At 51.5% G+C, this 18,440-nt stretch overlaps 1 long non-coding RNA gene across 4 annotated transcripts; it reads right to left on the reverse strand.

Moving 5' to 3' along the window:
* Positions 1–7,636: 7,636 nt before the first annotated feature.
* On the reverse strand, positions 7,637–11,211 carry LOC111092221. 4 transcript variants are annotated; one of them, XR_005377374.1, is made up of 3 exons: positions 10,804–11,211; positions 10,408–10,486; positions 7,637–8,019 (listed from the first exon to the last, which is right to left on the reverse strand). It is a non-coding gene; the product is annotated as an uncharacterized LOC111092221 (long non-coding RNA). The 4 variants fall into 4 exon arrangements; XR_005377377.1 differs by having other exon boundaries at positions 7,637–8,782; XR_005377375.1 differs by having other exon boundaries at positions 10,408–10,621.
* Positions 11,212–18,440: the final 7,229 nt, after the last annotated feature.

The raw sequence follows: 18,440 nt of genomic DNA on the forward strand, positions 1-18,440 counted from the left end.
AGCTCTATCAAGAGGCAGTTTTTTTTTTCCCTCCAGGAAAAATTACTTTGAAAGAGGCCCTAGAATAGATCATGGGACAATACTGGAGACAAAGCCAGAAGAGCTCTGTGGCCTGGGTCAACCCCCTTGCCTTCTCTGAGCTCCCTGGAAAGATGAGGGTTTGGGTCCCAGGGAGGGGGAGCTGGGGCTGTGGCTGTGAACAGCCCAGGGAGAACCGGAAAGACAGAGTCCTCTCTCCGCAGCTCTCACGATTTACATGCTGCTTCGTGCAATCTTGTCATTTTGTAATATCATATTTAAATTCCGCTTGAAGATGAAAGGCACACGTGAAATGTCGCTTATACTTCATTCAAGGTTTTTTCTCTCCAGTCCAGCACTAATGGGCTCTGGCCACACCTCTGCACCTGCAGCTTCCCCGAGGGCCAGGAGGAGATCTCTGGAGAGGGATGGAGTCCTGACCAGCTGCTGAAGGTGGTGGGTGTGCTGCAGGGTTGCCTCTGGGATCCTCCCCTCTCTCATCTTCAAGGGTCCCAGGTCTCTCCCTTCCTCCTTCCCCTTTCCCGGGTCTGTCTCCTCAGAGCAGGGGAAGCCTTATTCATTCATTTGTTCAACAACAATTTTATTAAGTGCTTAACATATGCCCAGGGCTTTATAAGTGTAACCTCCACAATAATCCAGTGCCTCCGTTTGGGTTCATCCAGAGCTGACCCTGAGACAATGATTCAGGTGCAAATAGTGATCCCAAGAAACTCAAGGGGGTGGGGAGGTGAGGGGGAGGCAGCTCATAAGGGATGCATAATGAAGCAGCTTACCATGGTGGGCAACCAGAGCTTGACTCTACTGGAGAATTCTGAGAAGCAATGTTGAAGATATCCTTCTGACTTACCCCCACCTGCTCGCAGTAAAGTAAGAGTGTTTGAGTGGCCTTGGTTCCCCAGCAGCTCCAACCAAAGAGCCCAGACTGGAGGAAGCACGACTTTAGCCCAACACTAGCCCCACAGTCCTGGGAGGTAGGTGTCACTATGGTCCCATGTTACATATGAAGGAACTGAAGTTCAGCAAGGCTAAACCATGGGTTCGAAGTCACACAGAATGAAAAGCTTAAATGCCCGATTCCAAATCCAGGGCTCTTTCAGCCATACCGTGATGGACTGAAGCAGTATCAGGACCTGGTAGGGTCTAGTGAGAGAGGACAGACAAGAATGGAAGTAGGAGGATTGGGTAGATTAACCTAGCAGGGAAATACCATTCCGCCAAAGTTGCTGCTTCTGTTTCCCAATTCCTCCCTACCCCCACAATCCACCTACAAGCCCTATGGAACCTCCCATCAAAATACACCCCAATCTAACCACTGCACCTTTCGCCCCTACCACTGTCCTAGTCCGAGCCACAATCATCTCAATGCCTTTGATTGTGGTGATGATGATAATTATGATAGTGATGGTGGTAGTGGTGATAATGATGGTGACGATGATGGTGATGGTGATGATGGTGGTGATGGTGATGATGGTAATGATGGTGGTGGTGGTGGTAGTGGTGATAATGATGGTGGTGATGATGATGGTGGTGATAATGATGGTGGTGGTGATGGTGGTTGTGATGGTGACGATGGTAATGGTGGTGGTGGTGATAATGGTGATGGTGATGTTAGTGGTGGTGATGTTAGTGGTGATGATGGCCGTAGTGGTAGTGGTGATGATGATGGTGATGGTACAAAGTGTCAATGGCTTCACTGCCTTCAAACTATTCTTTCTTCTCACCCTTCTATCTCTGTACAGCAGGCAGAGTGGTTCTTGTAAAACAAAACCCCAATTCTTCTGAAAGCCCTCCTACTAAAAACCTTCCAGAGAGATCCCATACCACTTAAAATAGTATCCCAAATACTTGCCCTGGCCTCTGAGGCCTAATGTCTCCCATACCATTCACTGACAACCAATCCACACCTCACTTTACAAAGCCAGCCACACAAACCTCCTTTTGATTCCTGAGACATACCAAGCTCATTCCTGCTTTGGAGCTTTTGCCCTTGCTGTTTTCTCTGCCTAGAACACTCATAGTCCAGCCACTCCCATGGCCAGCTCCTTCCACATCCGGGTCTCTGTTCAGATGTCCTTCCTTCAAGAGGACTTCTCTAATCATCCCATATGACATTGCCTCCTCTGACACGCTCTCTCTCATCACCTTAATTTTCTAAGCATTTATCATTACCTGAAGTTATCTTATTTGATTCATTTTTTTAATCATCTGCCCCCCTCAATACAATGTAGTTCCTTGAAGGCGGAGATCACGTGGATTTTTGCTCACCTTTGTGTATATGTGGTACATAGTAGGTGCCTAATAAAAATCTGTTGGATGGATGAATGAATGAATGAATGAATGAATACCTCTTTGCCCCTCTGTTTCCTCCTGAAACTGTCGCCTCACCACCCAACTTAACTCTGACCTCCCTGGTCCAATGAGTGAAATGAGAAAATGCACTTGAAGTACCTAGTGCTCATTCATTGCTCTCACGATTAATATAATAAGAACCAGGCAGCCTGAATGATAACTAATGTTATTCTCTCCCCCATGGTTCCCAGCACCCGCTCTGGTCCCACTGCCTGCCTCATTCTCTCATTAAGAGGGCTGGGATGACAGAGAGCTGTGCGGTCCTGGGTAGGAGAGGGGCAGGTGCCTCGGTGGGTGCCATGAGCCCAGACCCAGCTGTGCTAACTTTGCACCCAGTGTGGGCCATCAGCCACCAGCAGAGGATCCCAGTTTAATCATATGTCAGCTTCCCCATTCATCTTCGGCTCTATCTGAGGGCTCATCTTTCTCCACCCTCTGGTATCATGGTGATTGATGATCCTGCACCAGCCCTGCTGCTGGCTTAGCACAGCTCACACTGGGTGCCCCGCTTCTCTGAGCTCTTTGCAGTTGGGGCTGACTTGGGTTGGGATCATCTTTCTTTTAAGGAGCCCTGTTATGGACTGAATTATGCCCCTGCCTTTATGTGTTGAAGCTCTCTCAAGTTGACTGTTTTTGGAAATAGGGCTTTTAAGGAGACAAATAGGGTTAAATGAGTTAATATGATGGGGACCCTGATCCCTTTACTTGCATCCTTATATGAAGAAGAGACACCAGAACTGTCTTTGGGCACACAGAGAAAAGGAAAGGCCATGTAAAGACACAATAATAAGACAAGAAACCAGGAAGACAGTTCTCACCAGAAACCTAATTTTCTGGCACGTTGACCGTGGATTTCTAGCCTGCAGAGCTATGAGAAAATACATATCTGTTGTTAAACTCCTTCAGCTTGTGGCGTTTTGTTATGCAGCCTGAGCAGACTGAGACAAACCCTTCCTGTCTCCAGATTCTGGAAGGAAGGAGGATGGGATTTGGAGAGATGTCTTCAAGTGGGAGTGTTTCCCTGGGCAAAGGCAGAAATGCCCCTGAGCAGAGGAGGTGTCTCACCTGGCATTCAAGTGAGTGCTTCTCTGGGACAGGCAGTGTTTAGTGGCCAGATGGAGCTGGATGGCAGACCTGAGCTCCAACCTACCCATGTGGGGCTGCGGGTAACTTGCCCAACCTCTCTGTACTCCTGTAGATTCAATCTTCTGTTCCTATGTCACCACAGGCAGTGGAAGGATGATGCAAGGGAATCTGCAGCCACTCCACAATGACATTCAGTGCCCAGGACTGGGCTAGGCTGGGGCCAGAGTAATAAACAAGACAGGGAAGGTCCCAACTCTCTTGGAACCCACACACTATCCAGAGACATACACTAACATAGAAACAAAATTATTGGGGCGCCCAGGCAGCTCAGTTGGTTGAGCACATCCAACTCTTAATTACAGCTCAGGTCATGATCTTAGGGTGGTGGTATAGAGCCCTGCATCTGGCTCCGCCCTCAGCATAGGGTCTGCTTGAGTTTCTCTCCCTCTCCCTCTGCCCCTCCCCTTGCTTGTGCATGCACACATGCTCTCTCTCTCTCTCGCTCTAAAATAAATAAGTAAATAAATAAATAAATAAATAAATAAATAAATAAATTCTTAAAAAATATTTAAAAAGAAAAGCAAGCCTCTAGAAAGGAGAGAGAGGAAAAGGGAATGTGGGTAGGTCTGTGTTTTGGATGGCCATGGAAAGGCCTGAGTTTGGAAGCCCCAAGAAGCAGACCCTGAGCCAAAAATTGGAGGGTAAGCAGTTTATTTGGGAGGTGGTCCCAGGAAGACCCTGTTGAAAGGAGAGATGCGAGATAGGAAGGCTGGAGCCAGAGCAGGTTTCGATGGTGGGCAGCTGGGGCTGGATGCTGCAGGGATTTCTGGGAAACGATATAGATATACTTGAGGCATGCATCAATGAAGGAGTAAAGAAGACACAGTGTTATCCACTGACCACCTCTGTTGGTTGAGTGCTGCTTCCAGGGGTGTTAAATCTCTGGTACATCTGGTCCATTTCACAGATTCAAGGCTGACCAGCTTCTGTGTCATAGAATAACCCTGGGCCAGGGTTCCTTATGATAGGAAGCCATCAGTGAGGACAGGATCGGTGGGCGCCAAGGGGATGTGGGTGGGGCAGATGTGGGTGTAGCACCTGCTACAGAAGGCCTCTCTGAGGAGGTGACCCTTGAACTGGCACCTAAATGAACAGGGGCCAGCCATTGGAAGAGTCTGGAGAAGGGGGTCTGAGGACGGAGGGAACAGAAAGAGGTCAGCCAAGGCCATCGTTGCTGGAGCAGCACATGCCTGGGAGGAGAGGGTGTCTGGGGCAGCTGGGCTAATGGATATTAGCTGCCTCCCAGGGCTTTCCCATCCTGCCCTCTTCATCTCCTTCCTCAGGACACCTCCCACCCTTGTACCCACCTACAGCAGAGTCAGTGATTGGCTGACCAGGGGTGGGCGGGGCCTTGGTGGCCCCAATCCCAGGAGGCCCTATCCTTTCATTGGCCCCCCGAGGGAGGTGGGAGGGCTGCAGAGATGCTGCTCACCTAAGGGAGGTGACAGGCAAGAGAAGTTGGACTTCTATGGCCACTACTGCCCTCACTTCCCCCAGTGCTAGAGGAGACAGTGATGCGCCTCCCTGGCCACTCAGTGATGCTCTGATGTCACACGGGCATGCGCCCTTCACACCCAGTGACCTCGGTAGCCCAGTCTAGTCCAGTGGCCAGATCAGGTGGGCAAAATGGCAGTGAGGTGACCCAGTGAGGCCCCTTCCTGGGAGGGGGGATCATTCCACATTCATCAATGCCCCTCCTCTCTGGTGGGCCCAACCAGTGCCCAGCTCTGACGCCCAAGCAGCAGAGCGAACCCTCCCCACTCCCTCCATACCTATCTCCTTGCTCCTCCCCTTCCCCTCAGGGGTCCCAGCATTTTCTGAGCTTAGCCGTCCTCCCTGGCCTCAGAGCCTTGCTTGTGCTGTTCTCTCTTCCGGGAATGCACCCCCGTCAACTTCAGGCCGCTAACAATTTCAACATGCAATCAACCAAAACTTCTGTCCAAGCCAGGCTCTGGGGATGGACCACTGGATCAATGCAGACCTTCCTTTCAGAGTGTGTGGTCTAGGGGAGGAAGAAAGACATTAAAATAACTCGGCACACAAAATATGGTATGATCACAAGGTGCGGTGAGTAAGATGAAGGAGAAGGAGCCACGGGGACACAGGGCAGGGACGGGCACACAGGGCAGGGACATGACCCGGGCTGCTGTTCCCCAGGGGTTTCAGGAGTGATTTTTAAGCTGAGCTTGAAAGATGTCGGAAGAAGACAAGTGGGCAGTGGGCCGATGGGGTGGGGACTAGAAATGGACCCTAAGAGGTTTGGGAAGACTAGAAGGTTTATATCTATGGAACCACACAGCCTAGGAATTCTGAGACCACTCCCAGCCTTGCCCTCAGCAACCCCGAGTATGGCCCCCCAATGCTCTGGTGTGCAACTGCCCTGCTGGTCTACTCGGGGGTCTGTCTGGGGTCCCCCAGGGCTCTAGCCGCTGACAGGGTCTCGTACATTCTTGGAGGCCTTCCTTAAAGTTCCTCTGCTGGGAAGCCTAATCCTGAAACCAGAAGAGCTCCGACGGCCCACACGTTGGTCTCTGCAGTGGAAATTCCTCAGGCTGCCACTGGGGGGGCAGGGAGCCCAGGCTTGGGCGGGGAGGGGCTAAGGGTGCGAGGGTGCTGCTGGGACCGGCTGTGGGCAGATGACTCCTCACCTTGTCCAAAGGTCTAGTACCCCTCCCTGCCTCTCACATATGGAGAGCACAGGATACGTGCAGTTGGGGCTTTAAGGGATCTGTAAGAGACTTCATCCTCCGACGGGTTGAGGAGAGGTCCCCTGTCTTGGTTTTCAGGCCTGGATGGGGAATGAGTGAATGTCACTGCTGTGCTTTGTAAGTCCTGGCATCAGTGTTGGGGTGGTGGAAAGAAATGATTCCTGGCAAACCCATCCCACTGTCTTCTACCCCCCTGGGGGGCTGGGGAGGCACTGATGAGAGGGTGGGACATGCGTTCTATTGAAAGCCCTCATCCCACCCCAGACACTTTGCATTCTGGGGGAAGGGAAATGGGAGCCACTTGTCCTCCTCCCTGAATACTGGCTGGCAGGAGGCCCAGGGAGGGGGCTCCCAATAGGGAATCTGCAGCTGCCTGTCTTTAAGGTAAAATTACCGTAATTACTCCAATTACCAAATCCATCAAGAGCTCCGGACTGAGGAGGCCCAGAGAACAATTGGATCTAAAGCAAGTGAGTCATGGGGAGGGGGCACTAAGTGTAGAGGGGGGCAGTGATTGATGTGAGACTAGGCTCTTGATTGGGATGGGGGTGGGAGGCAGCAGAGAAATCATGATTAGCAAGACGCCACTTTGCCCCCTCAGTAAGATTTTCCTCCTTATATTGGGTGGATATTCTCCTATATTTTCACCAGCATATTTTGCCTCTATTTCAAATAAGAAAATAACCCTCTCGGCTTGTCCTTTCACAGAACCCTGTACCCCGTAGCCAACTGACTTGGGCCTTCTTTACCTCCCGTCAGAGTGTAAAGTAGAAAAAAACCCGAAGAACCATGACTGGCTCCTGCTCTGGGCCAGGCCCTGGGCACAGAGCTGTTCAAGCTTCCTCCCTTAAAACCCCAAGGAGCAGGTGGCGGCCCCTCTTACAGCCCGGGCTGTCGTGCCTTTCCTCTTGACCTGCATGCTCCGGAGACCAGACACAGGCTTGGCTTCCTCAGCACCCCTCCCCGCAGCCCGCCTGGTAACCTGCACTTGGCACACACAGGAGGAATGTGGTGAGGGAAATAAATACAAGACGGGCAGATGTGGGTTACTAAAAAAATCACCTAACCGGACATGTCCCCTTAAACCACCCCGTCTCTTCCTGTGCCTTCTCCATCCAACTGGCATCCCGGTTGGACCCTGGTGCCTGCAGCTCCTGATGGGACTGGACACGCGTGGAAGACGGCCGTGACCATGCCCCTGAGATGGAAGGGTGGCCTCGACCCCCTGCGAGAGTGACTGTAGCACTGTGGTGGTGTGCACGCGTTACTATTATTAAAAATGTGTGCGTAACATAAAGTTTGTCATTTTTAAAAACTATTTATTTATTCATGATAGAGAGACAGAGAGGGGCAGAGACACAGGCAGAGGGAGAAGCAGCCTCCATGCAGGGAGCCCGATGCAGGACTCGATCCTGAGTCTCCAGGATCACGCCCTGGGCCAAAGGCAGGCGCCAAACCGCTGAGCCACCCAGAGATCCCCCAGAAACAGCCACAATTTAAAAAAAAAGTGTTAACCTGTCACCTGGTTACTTCCCCCATATGCTGGATTTAATGGATGTTCCAAGAAGGGGCACCCATGACTTCTGGCACCCTGCTCCCCTGCCAGCCTACTTCTGAAAACCATGGCTCTCTTCAGTCACTTATTCATTCATTCCTCAGTGTGTCAAGAGCTCTGCTGGATGCTGAGGATTGAGGATGAGCAACACTGGATACGGTCCTGGCCTCCAGAAGCTCTCAGACTGCAGGAAAAGCAGGCCTTGATCGTGGCATCTCTGTCCTGTGGCATTAAAGACCCAGAAGCTGTTTCCAGAGCCTAGACCTGGAGGCATTGTCTCAGCCCCCCAGCAAGGATGCTTCTTGGTGGCCTGGCCAGATGTCCCTTCTCTTCCCTCGGCCTCTGGTTTCTCATCTGGGAGAAGAGGTGATCACTCCCCTCCCCGCCTCATTCATTGTCTCTTCCTCCTCAGAGAGGTCAGCTAAGGAGAATTATCACACCCATTTTGCTGAGGAGCAGACTGAGGCACAGCAGGGGAGCGCCAGTGTCATGTTTGCTCTGCTGAGTCCTCGCCAGGGCCTTTCCCTGGACAGCCCCCATCCTTGGATCTCCTCTCCTGTCCCCAGGCCCCCTCAGCCTGCCAGGCACTGACCGCTCCTCCACGTGGGCTCCTGGAAGGTCGGTACCCCCCAGTGTCTGAGGGCAGAGGCAAGGGGCTTGCGGGACCCTCTCAGGGCACCTCCCCTCCACTCCCCGCCAGCCTCTGGCCTCCAGCTGGAGCAGCCTTGCCCCAGGGCACCAGTGGCCCAGGACACCAGGTGGCTTGCCTGCAAGCACCTGTTCTGTGCCACGTTCTGCCCCACCCCTGTGAGCACAGACTCCACAGTCCCCCAGAGGTGGCTTTGCTTCTTGGCTGATGGGTGGGGCCTCAGGTGAGGTGCTGGGTGCCTCCAGGTCTGCTTCCTGGTCCATGAGACCACCACCACCGCTGGGGGGATGCACTGTGCCCGCTTGATGGGATGCCACTGTATTGTCAGCTCGGCGGCTGCAACCACACCGCAGATGGGGTTTGAACAACAGAGACACACTTCTCACAGCCCCAGAGGCTGCAAGTGCCAGATCAAGATGTCATCGGGCTCGCTTTCCCCGAAGGCCTCTCTCCTTTCCCCGAAGGCCTCTCTCCTTGCCCCAGAGTGAGGACAGCCGCTCCCCACTCTGTCCTCACAGGAACTTTCCTCTGTGCCTGCAATGTCTCCGGGGGGCTCCTCCTCTTCTCCTGAGGACGGAAGACCTTAGGACCTCATGTAACCTTAATTACCTCCTTAAAGGTCCTCTCCCCAAATACAGTCACACTGGGGGATGAGGGCTTCAAACTGTGACTATTTTTTTTTTTTTGGTGGGGGGATGTTCACAATTCAGTCATAACAACTACTCAGCAATTAAAAGGGAGAAAAATGAATGATAGACAAGAGAAGCCGGATGTAAGATGTTCACTCTATGATTCCAATGATTCGCATAAATGCTGGAAAAGTCAGAATGAATCTATAGTGATAGAAAGCCGGTCTGTGGTACCCGGACTGCGGGAGGCCAGTGGGGGGACTGGCTGCAAAGGGGCGTGAGGGGACTTTCAGGGTGATGAAAATACTGCATCATGATGGTGGCAGTGGTTGCACAGGTGTATACATTTAACAAAACTTGTTCAACTGTGAAAACAGGTGCATTTTATTGTGTTTAAATTATACCTCCATAAACCCTAACTCGAAGGGTTAAAAATAAAGTTCTAGTGAGGTTGCTGTTAGGAGGAAATGAGTTAGTGCCTGCAAAGTGCATAGAGTGGAGCCCGGCACAGAATAAGTGCGCAAGTAAATGGTAACCATGGTAACCTGAAAACAAGACATTGGCTCCAGCTCTGTAAATGGGGCAAGAGAGAGAAATAAACCACAGGGGGGCCCTGGGTGGCTCAGACAGATAAGCATCTGCCTTTGGTTCAGGTCATGATCATGGAGTCTTGGGATCGAGCCCCACTTGGGGCTCCCAGCTCAGTGAGGGAGCCTGCCTCTTCTCCCTCAGCTCCTCACCCCGCTCAGTGCCCTCTCTCTCTCTCTCTCTCAAATAAATACATACAATCTTAAAAAAAAAAAAAAGAAAGAAAGAAAGAAGAAAGAAAGAAAGAAAGAAAGAAAGAAAGAAAGAAAGAAAGAAAGAAAGAAAGAAAGAAAGGAACACAGGGAGTACACCCGGAGAAGGGGAATGAGGAGAGGAAGAGCAGACAAGCTGAGCCAGTGAACTTGGCTCCTAGGCTCAAGGAGGGAGTCCCCATCGTGTCAGTGGTTTCCAGGGACCAGCCACCAGTGCTCTGCTAATTCTGATGCTGGTTCTCTTCATTCACTCATTCATTCGTTCCCTGAACAGCACCCTGGATGACCACCCAGGACAACAAAGACGTCAGTAGCTGCTTCTCAGGCGTTTGCCTGGCTCAGTCAGTAGAGCCAGCAACTCTTGATCTCGGGGTTGTGAGTTCGAGCCCCACATTGGGTGGAGAAATCACTTAAAAAAAAATAAAGCTGCCTCTATTTACTGAGTGCTTCTTGTGTGCAGGACGCTGCTCGGTGCCTGACAGGTAAGGTTGAACCAAATGGGAGAGTTGATACTCAACCAGTTTTCACTCACCGACACAGTAGTTTCCCATGGTTCAGCCAAATATGTGATCGCTCTCATGCTGATGACAAGGCCGTAGATATTCTTCTTTCTGTGGTGGGGAAGAGTGGTGTTCGGGAAGGTGAAGTGACAAGCCCAAGGTCACACAGCTGCAAGTGGCTGGCCTGGAACGCAGGCCCGACTCAGAAACGCATAGGGTACGCATTCCTTGCCTTAAAGAGACCAACTAGGAGGGAACAAGCACGTTAAATAGTCTCCCTGGATTTCCTTCATGCATCCCCTTAGGCCCCAGACAGGCTGCCTTAGGTCTTCAGACTCTGGATAAATGAGCCCTGGCGTTTCCAGGGTGCCAAGGTCCCCCCACCTCTGCACACAGCTCCCCTGCCCACCAGGACTTCCCACCCCTACCTGGCTTGCTTCTCCCCAGGGCCTTGGTGGGGCTTGTGGCTGGGGGCACTGGCCCCGCTCCGGTCAGTGTTGTATTTGCGTTGTCCTCATTCTGCCCATCTTATCCTCACTCTGTACCAGCCTCCTGAAAGCCTCCCACCATTTCAGATTTGTCTTTAATTCACAGCTCATTAGCAGATCAAAGAAGACAGAACTGCCCTGCATCCAAGATACCCCAGGCAGCCCCCTCCTCACACTCCACAAGCACCCCTGTTGGCTCCAGGCAAGGGACATCCCTTGGTTGTTCTGTGAAGCTGGAGTGGGGCTGGGACCTGGCTCTGGACTCCTCCATCTGTAATTGGGCCAGAGATTCAGCTGGTGGGGCTGAGGCTCAGGCACTGGGAAGCAGCCTCAGCCCCCTCCTCCGGAGCCTGACTGAGTAGGACAAGGACAGTTAATTCCTCTGGTGTTATCAGCTGGGCACAGGCGCTGGTTGCATAGCAACCCAGATTGCTCTCTGTCTCCAGTGCTCAAAAAAAAAAAAAAAAAAAATCAGCATTTTTCTCCAACCCCACATCAGTGAGATGGAAATGGGCCCTGGGGCAGCCCAGACTGGCTGCCCTCTTTGCAGGAAGGCTCCACCTATCCCCACGCAGACTTCTCGCCTCCTGGATGCCAGATAGGGGTAGGAATTCACCAATCATCTACCCCTGCCATGAAGGGCTGGGTCAGGGCTTGTAGGAGGGAATGCTGGGTGGGCCTGGGGGCTGAGTGACAGGACGGGAACTGGAGGAGCCCCAGCCAGTCCTGACAATGGAATTGATGGAGTCATTCATTAAGAAATACTTACTAAGCACCGACTGGGTGCCATGACCCTAAACTGCCAGATTTGGTGAGCCAAAGATGGCTGCAAGTTCTTCCCTGCTCCCCCCATGGAGATGGGCAGCCTGGTTCCCTCTTCCTAAATCAGGGCTGGCTCAGTGGCTTTGTGGGACCAGTGAAAAGTGACAGTAGTGACACTGTGGCTCTGTGACGGGGTCCTAATAGATCAGTAGCTTCTGCCTTTGCCACTTGGAATGCTCCTTCCTGGAACCCAACCAACGCAGCACAAGGAAGCCCGAGCAGCCACATGGAAAGCCCCCCGCCCCCCGAAGTCTGTATCATTTGCCAGCCACATGAGAATGTTACGTGATGCCACGTATGCAGAAGAATCATTCAGCTGAACCCCGAGCAAATCCTGGACCCACAGGATCAGGAGTGAATTAAACTCCTCTTGCTTTAAGCTAGTAAATTTTGGAGTAGGGTGTTAACAGAATATTGCCTGAGACCCCGGGAGAACTTGCTTTTTCATGCATAGACTGTCAGATACCCACCGACACGGCTTAAGTACCAGCTGTCGCCAGGTCCTATGCTAAGCATCCCAGCAAAATGCCGCTCCAGAGAGCTGAAGTCTAAAATGCTGGGAGGCTGGGGGTACCAGGAGATGGCTCAGAGGCAGGAGAGAATAGAACCAAGAGCTCAGAGACAGAAGCAGACAAGGAAACATAAGCCACCTGCAACTGGGTCAAGAGAGCAGGTGGGGAAGGCAGCCTCAGGTCCTGAGCAGACCACATAGTTGTGAATTTGGGCACCAGCTCTGCTTATTTGGAAATGGGTGCCTGGACCAAACTGGAAAATATTCTGAGGCTAAGTCAGCCCCCGGGGTAGAGAGAACTGGGATTGATTGGTGATGTCTGCAGTGGGTGAGGTGAGGAGCCTAGAGGTTCCTGCGCCAGACATGCACCCACGGGGCTCCTGGCCTCTGTGACTAACTCTTCTGGGCCACCTTGGATGTGGGAGAAGCTGCAAAACAGGTTGTCCAGGCAGGTTTCTCAGGGGCTGGAGCAGAGAGGCCCCTGGGCATGCATTCAGTACGTTGACATTTGGAGTTACAGACCTCTGTATAAACCAGCAGGGCAGCTTCAGAGGGTTTGCTGTTTTTTTAGTTTTTGTTTTGTTCATGGCTCCTAGTCCTTTCAGTTCCAAATCCCATTGTCCCATCTTGTGTGCTTGGGTCAGATTTTCTTGACCCTTACCACACATCATAACCACCTGGCTTAAAAAAAAAATAACCACCTGGCTTTTTAAAATACTGGTCATGGACAATAGGCATGGAGTGGGGGAAGAAGTACTACGTAGAGGACATGGGGCGGGATGGGATGAGATGGGAAGAGATGAGGCTGGAGAACTAGGTTCTCAGAGTGTGGTCCGCAGTCCAACAGCATGGGCAACCCGGAAACTTGTTAGAAAGGCAAATTCTCGGGCCCCACTCCAAATCTACTGACTCAGGAACTCTGGGGGTGCAGAACTTGTGTTAACAAGTCCTCAGGTGGCTTATGCTCAAGTTTGAGAAGCACTGGGCTAGCAGGAGCAGAGGGAGCCACGGAAGGTCTGATGTGGGACAAGGAGGCATTCTGGGCAGCCTGCAGGTCCACAACTCCCCCTTGCTGCCTCCAAAGACTCCCACCCTCATGGAGCCGCCTTGACAAGCTATGGGAGGAGGCAGGGCTGCCCTCTTCCCCTCTTCTGGCAGCACCTGACTGTAATGTCTGTCCTTACCTCTCTCTCAAGATTAAGGACACTTTTGCCCTGAATCACAGCATCAGTCACAATGGCATAATCGAGGCTAGTCATGGGCAATTCCCTTATTCATGTGCCTGTGTTGTGTACAAGTGTCACATCAACCACTCCCATGGTTCACTCCCCACGTTCTGATTTCTGCAGTAGACAGATAGACAGTCAACTTCCCTCATGTGACGACTGGAGAGGGTTCTGTTGAGCACCAGTGGATTCGCTGAAGGGGCAGTTAGGGAGAAGGAATCCCGTGGAAGCATCCTCCGTCCCTTCACCTTACTCTTTGTCTGAATGACTCACACAAGCTCTGGGCCTTGCTGGCATGCGTCTTCTTCCATGAAGCCCTCCCAGACTGTCACTCCCCTCCCCCCAAGCCCCAGGTGGATGTTGCTCCCTTCCCCATCACCGTGAACCCCCAACCCCCTAAAACTTCCCCACCGCAGCACCTCTGTTCTGTTCTCTAGTTGTGTGACTGCCTCTTTCTTTACCACAGGCAGGGGACCTTGGGCACCTTGCTTAGCAAGGCATCCCTGCCAAGGGTCAATACCCTTCCTGCGGCTGGTCATCCCAGTGTCATGCTGAGGGCTGCATAGACATCTTATAATGCCCTATAGAGGTAGGAAAGACGTTGGGGTTCAAAGCTGATAGCCAAGAAAAATTCTTGAGACACCTTTGGTGCAAAAAAGGTGGTTATATTAAAGCAGGGGGACAGGACCAAGGGGCAGAAAGAGCTGCACTGGGGTCATGAGAAGAGGCCCATTACATACTTTCAAGTTGGGAGGAGGTCAGGGATACGGTAAGTCTCTAAGGAATTTTGGAAGCAAGATTCCCAGGACCTTGAGGGGGCTAGCTATTGGGAAAAAGTCATTTATTACTGTCTACTAAAACCTGAGTCATGAGACCCTTCAGATGTATATCAGTGGGTCATATGCTTGGACTTGGTTGCCAACATGTATCTTGGGGGTAGAAATAAAAGAAGTTTCCAATGGAATTTTTATAAATTAAAGTAGACTTACAGGATCCTGGGGGTCAGGCTAAGATTGCCTTTTGCCCTTAGCAAAGTACTAACATTGAGACAGCTGAGTCCCTAGAGGAAGGTCACTCTGCCTGTTCCAAGGACTACTGAATGGGCTGTAGATAGTAAGGAAATTTAATTTTTTTTGTCTTTATTTTCCATAAAGGAAAATCACCATGAGATGGGTGTGCTATTGCTTTCATCACGACTTTATAGATGAGGACACCTAGACCCATGGAGTCAGATACAGCCACCGAAGCTACTAGGCTGGTGAGCCACAGGCAGCCTGCCTCCAACTGATGAATACATTTTGTTTTGTTAGTGTGGTTATTCTTGTTGGTCCAGGGAGGGAGGGAAAATGAGCAATTTTCCTGAGCGCCTTCATCACCCCTGGAGGCTGCAGCCCCCTTCTGACCCCTGGCCCTGAGTGCTGGCCATAGGCCCTGCACGCATCTTGTCTTGTCTGGGACCAGGGGCCACTAGGTTTGGGGGCAAGGAGCAAGCATCTCTGCTATGACTTGGTCAAGGTCAGGGATCTCCAGGAAACTGTCCTGCAGGGGCCGGGCTTACAGCCCCCTCAGCTTCAGTTTTCCTGTACTCCCAGCTGTAGCCCAGAGCACAGCAGAGCTGCAAATTAGCACTGAAAATGCCTTTTTTTTTTTTTTTAAACTATTCAGGGCTGTGATGGAGGCCAGGCTGGCCCCTACTTCCCCTCCCTGCAACTGACAGATACTGGTTTTCTGTGGATGGCAATGCTCTGATTTTCCACTTACATAAATGTAAAAGTAGTAATAGTGAAATTTAATAAAGTAGTTGAAAATAGTAAAATAGTTGAGTCAGTTTAAAGAACAATATTAAGTCATTAATAGTATGGGTGGCACGTGGATAAAACATACATTTTAATGGTGAGTTGCAAATGATTAAAATAGGGAGCGCTGCCTCAGTCTTCAGAGGGTCAGAAGGTTGAGCTTTCAGAAAGAAGCCTGGAAGAGATTGGGGGCTGCAGGTGACCCTCAGATCCCATGACCCTGAGATCCTGACCTGAGCCGAAAGCAAGATTCAGACGCTTAACCAGCTGAGCCACCCAGGCCGCCCAGTAAGGACCAATTTTAATTAACGTGCTGTTGCAAAAGGGAAGAGAGTCCAGTGTGACCTGAACTCAACTTTGGTTTATGCAAAGGTGACTGGGTATTTTATGGAGTTAGGGAGAGGGGTGAGCAGGGGCTCAGTAGTGTCTGGGAAGTGAAAATTTACAAAAAATTGGGGGGGCGGGGGTTGTTCCATGTGAAACCCATCTGGGTTTGCCCCTCCCCTCCCATCAAGGCTGGAGACCAGAGCCCTATCCTTAGGTGTCCTCTGGAAAAAAAAATGGTCTTTTGGAAAAGCCTTGCATTTTCTCAGGCAAGCACTTTAGTGGGGGGCTAGGGTCATCTTAGGGATGCAGCCCTCAATATGTTAGTGTTTGTTCAAGTCTTTCCAGGCCAAGTTTGGGGCCTCACAGAGAAGAGGGTTCAGAGGGGCCCAGCTTGAGTTCTGTCACGGAGAGAACGTGTCACCTCTGGGAGGGTCTCAGGCTAGTGGTAGCACCACCTGAGCTCTGCTTGGGGTATGTGGGTGCACGAATTGTCCCCAGACTCCATCTGTCCTTATTCAGTTTCCAAGGTGTTTAAATTCCCTTGGGAGGACAAAAATTGAGGGTGGGGTTAGAGATGGAGGGTGTGGAGGTCATCTCTTGGGATGACCTTTAGATGCTTTTAAATAATGATGCCACCAACTATCTATCAGGGCTCACTGTGTCGAGAGACACCCACACATCATTTAGTCCTGCAAACAAGTGTGAGGCAAATATTACCCGTTTTTCACAGATGGGGAAACTGAGGCTCAGGGAGGTGAAGTGCCTTGCCTAGGGGCACTCTGTGGGTACATCGTAGAGCCAGTTTGGACCAAGACCTTCCAAATTCCAGAGTGTTTTCACTTGGATGGCAGAGAGCAAAGGATACTGTAGTGGCTTTAAAACTTGCCCCCAAATTCTTTGACACTGAAGGTCAAGAGTGGACTTGAATCCCCTCTGCTTGGGACACCTGGGTGCCTCAGTGGTTGAGCATCTACCTTTGGCTCAGGTCCTGTTCCTCGGGTCCAGGTCCCCGCAGAGAGCCTGCTTCTCCCTCTCTCCCTATGTCTCTGCCTCTCTGATGAATGGGTGAACAAAATCTTTTTTTTTTTTAAAGATTTATTTATTTATTTATGATAGACAGAGAGAGAGAGAGAGAGGCAGAGACACAGGAGGAGGGAGAAGCAGGTTCCATGCCGGGAGCCCGACGTGGGACTTGATCCCGGGACCCCAGGGATCACGCCCTGGACCAAAGGCAGGTGCTAAACCACTGAGCCACCCAGGGATCCCCGGGTGAACAAAATCTTAAAAAAAAAAAAAAAGAAAGAAAAAGAAAAAAGAATCCCCTCTGCTTGAATATGGGTGACCAAGGGCTGAGGGGCAGACCCCTGGCATAAATCAGACATGTCCTTCAGCACTGTCCAGAGAAAAGCCACAATCATGAGCCACATCTATCATTATACATTTTCTTGTAGCCAGATTTTCAAAAGGGAGCCAGGCAGGTGAAGTTAATTTTAAGGATACATTTTATTCAACCCATTGGATCCAAAATATTGTCATTTCAATATATAATCAATTTAAAGTTATTAATTGGCTATTTACATTCTTTTTTTTTTCTATTTACATTCTTTTCTCCACACTAAGTCTTTAAAGTTCAGCCTGTGTTTTGCACTTGATGCACATCTCAAGTGGGACTCACCACATCTTGCACTGTCAACAGCCACACATGGCTAGCAGCTACTCAAAGGGACAGGGCAGCCTTCTGTCGAAAGGTGCTTAGGGAACAGCCCCAGTGGCTCATTGGTTTAGTGCAGACTTCAGCCCAGGGCCTGATCCTGGAGGCCTGGGATCAAGTCCCACATGGGGCTCCCTGCATGGAGCCTGCTTCTCCCTCTGCTGCTTCTCCCTCTGCCTGTGTCTCTGCCTCTCTCTCTCTCTCTCTGTGCCTCTAATAAATAAATCTTAAAAAAAAAACAAAAAAAAGCCAAAAAAACAAAAACGTGCTTAGGGCCTGAGCTGGATTTGGGGTCAGGGCCTCAGGAGCCAGGTCAGAGAAGGCCTTGTCCACACTGAGCACCCATGTTCCCTGCCACGGGGATGCCCCCTGTGCTCAGTCCATGCTGTTGCCGACCATGGCAGGGATGGGCTGCCTGAGGACCACAGTGGGGAGTCAGGGTTTCATTCAACCCTTTAGCATTTACTTCTCAGGAAGGAGAATGAGGGGGAGGGGAGAAGACAAAGGGAGAAAAAGAACCTAAGATAGGCCAGACATTCAGTGGGTACCTGAGAAAGAGTAGTGAAAAAGAGGCAGCTCCTCCTCTTGGGGGTAAAATAAATATCTAATTTCAATAAATAATTTGTCTAATCACAAAGTTCAATAAATGCCTTAAAAGAGAAGGAAGTGAACAGGGTAATATAGGGGCTAACAGAGGGGTGGGCCTTCTTCTGAAAGGGCGGTCAAGGAGGGCTTCTTGGAGGAGGTGGTATTTGAGCCGAGCCGGGAGGAGCCAGTCCTTTAGAGTAGCAGGTCAACAGCTTCGCAGGCAGAGGGAACAACGATCGACCGGAAGATCTGGGGGCAAGAGGGCACTGGCCTGTCCGAGGGCCAGACAGGACACTGGAGGCGTGGAGCACAGCAGAGGGCCCTGGGGCAGGGCCAGGGACGGGGGCGCCCGGGTCCCGCGGCCGCGGCGAGGAGTCCGGGTTCATTCACCTCGGGCGTCAGGAAGGCCGGCCCGCCCCCGAGCCCCGCAGGACGCGTGTCCGCGAACCCTCGAGCTTGGGCCCGGGCCCCAGCGCCCCGGAGCCTTCGGGGGCCCCCGCGGCGTCCCCTCCTGCGACCGCGGGTCCCTTCGCTCCTCTCTCGCTCCCCAGCTCAGCAAGCACGGTGGGGGGGGGGGGGGCGGATGCAGGTGGCTC

Source organism: Canis lupus, chromosome 24 (assembly GCF_011100685.1).
Source record: "Canis lupus familiaris isolate Mischka breed German Shepherd chromosome 24, alternate assembly UU_Cfam_GSD_1.0, whole genome shotgun sequence".
Classification (NCBI taxonomy): Eukaryota; Metazoa; Chordata; class Mammalia; order Carnivora; family Canidae; genus Canis; species Canis lupus.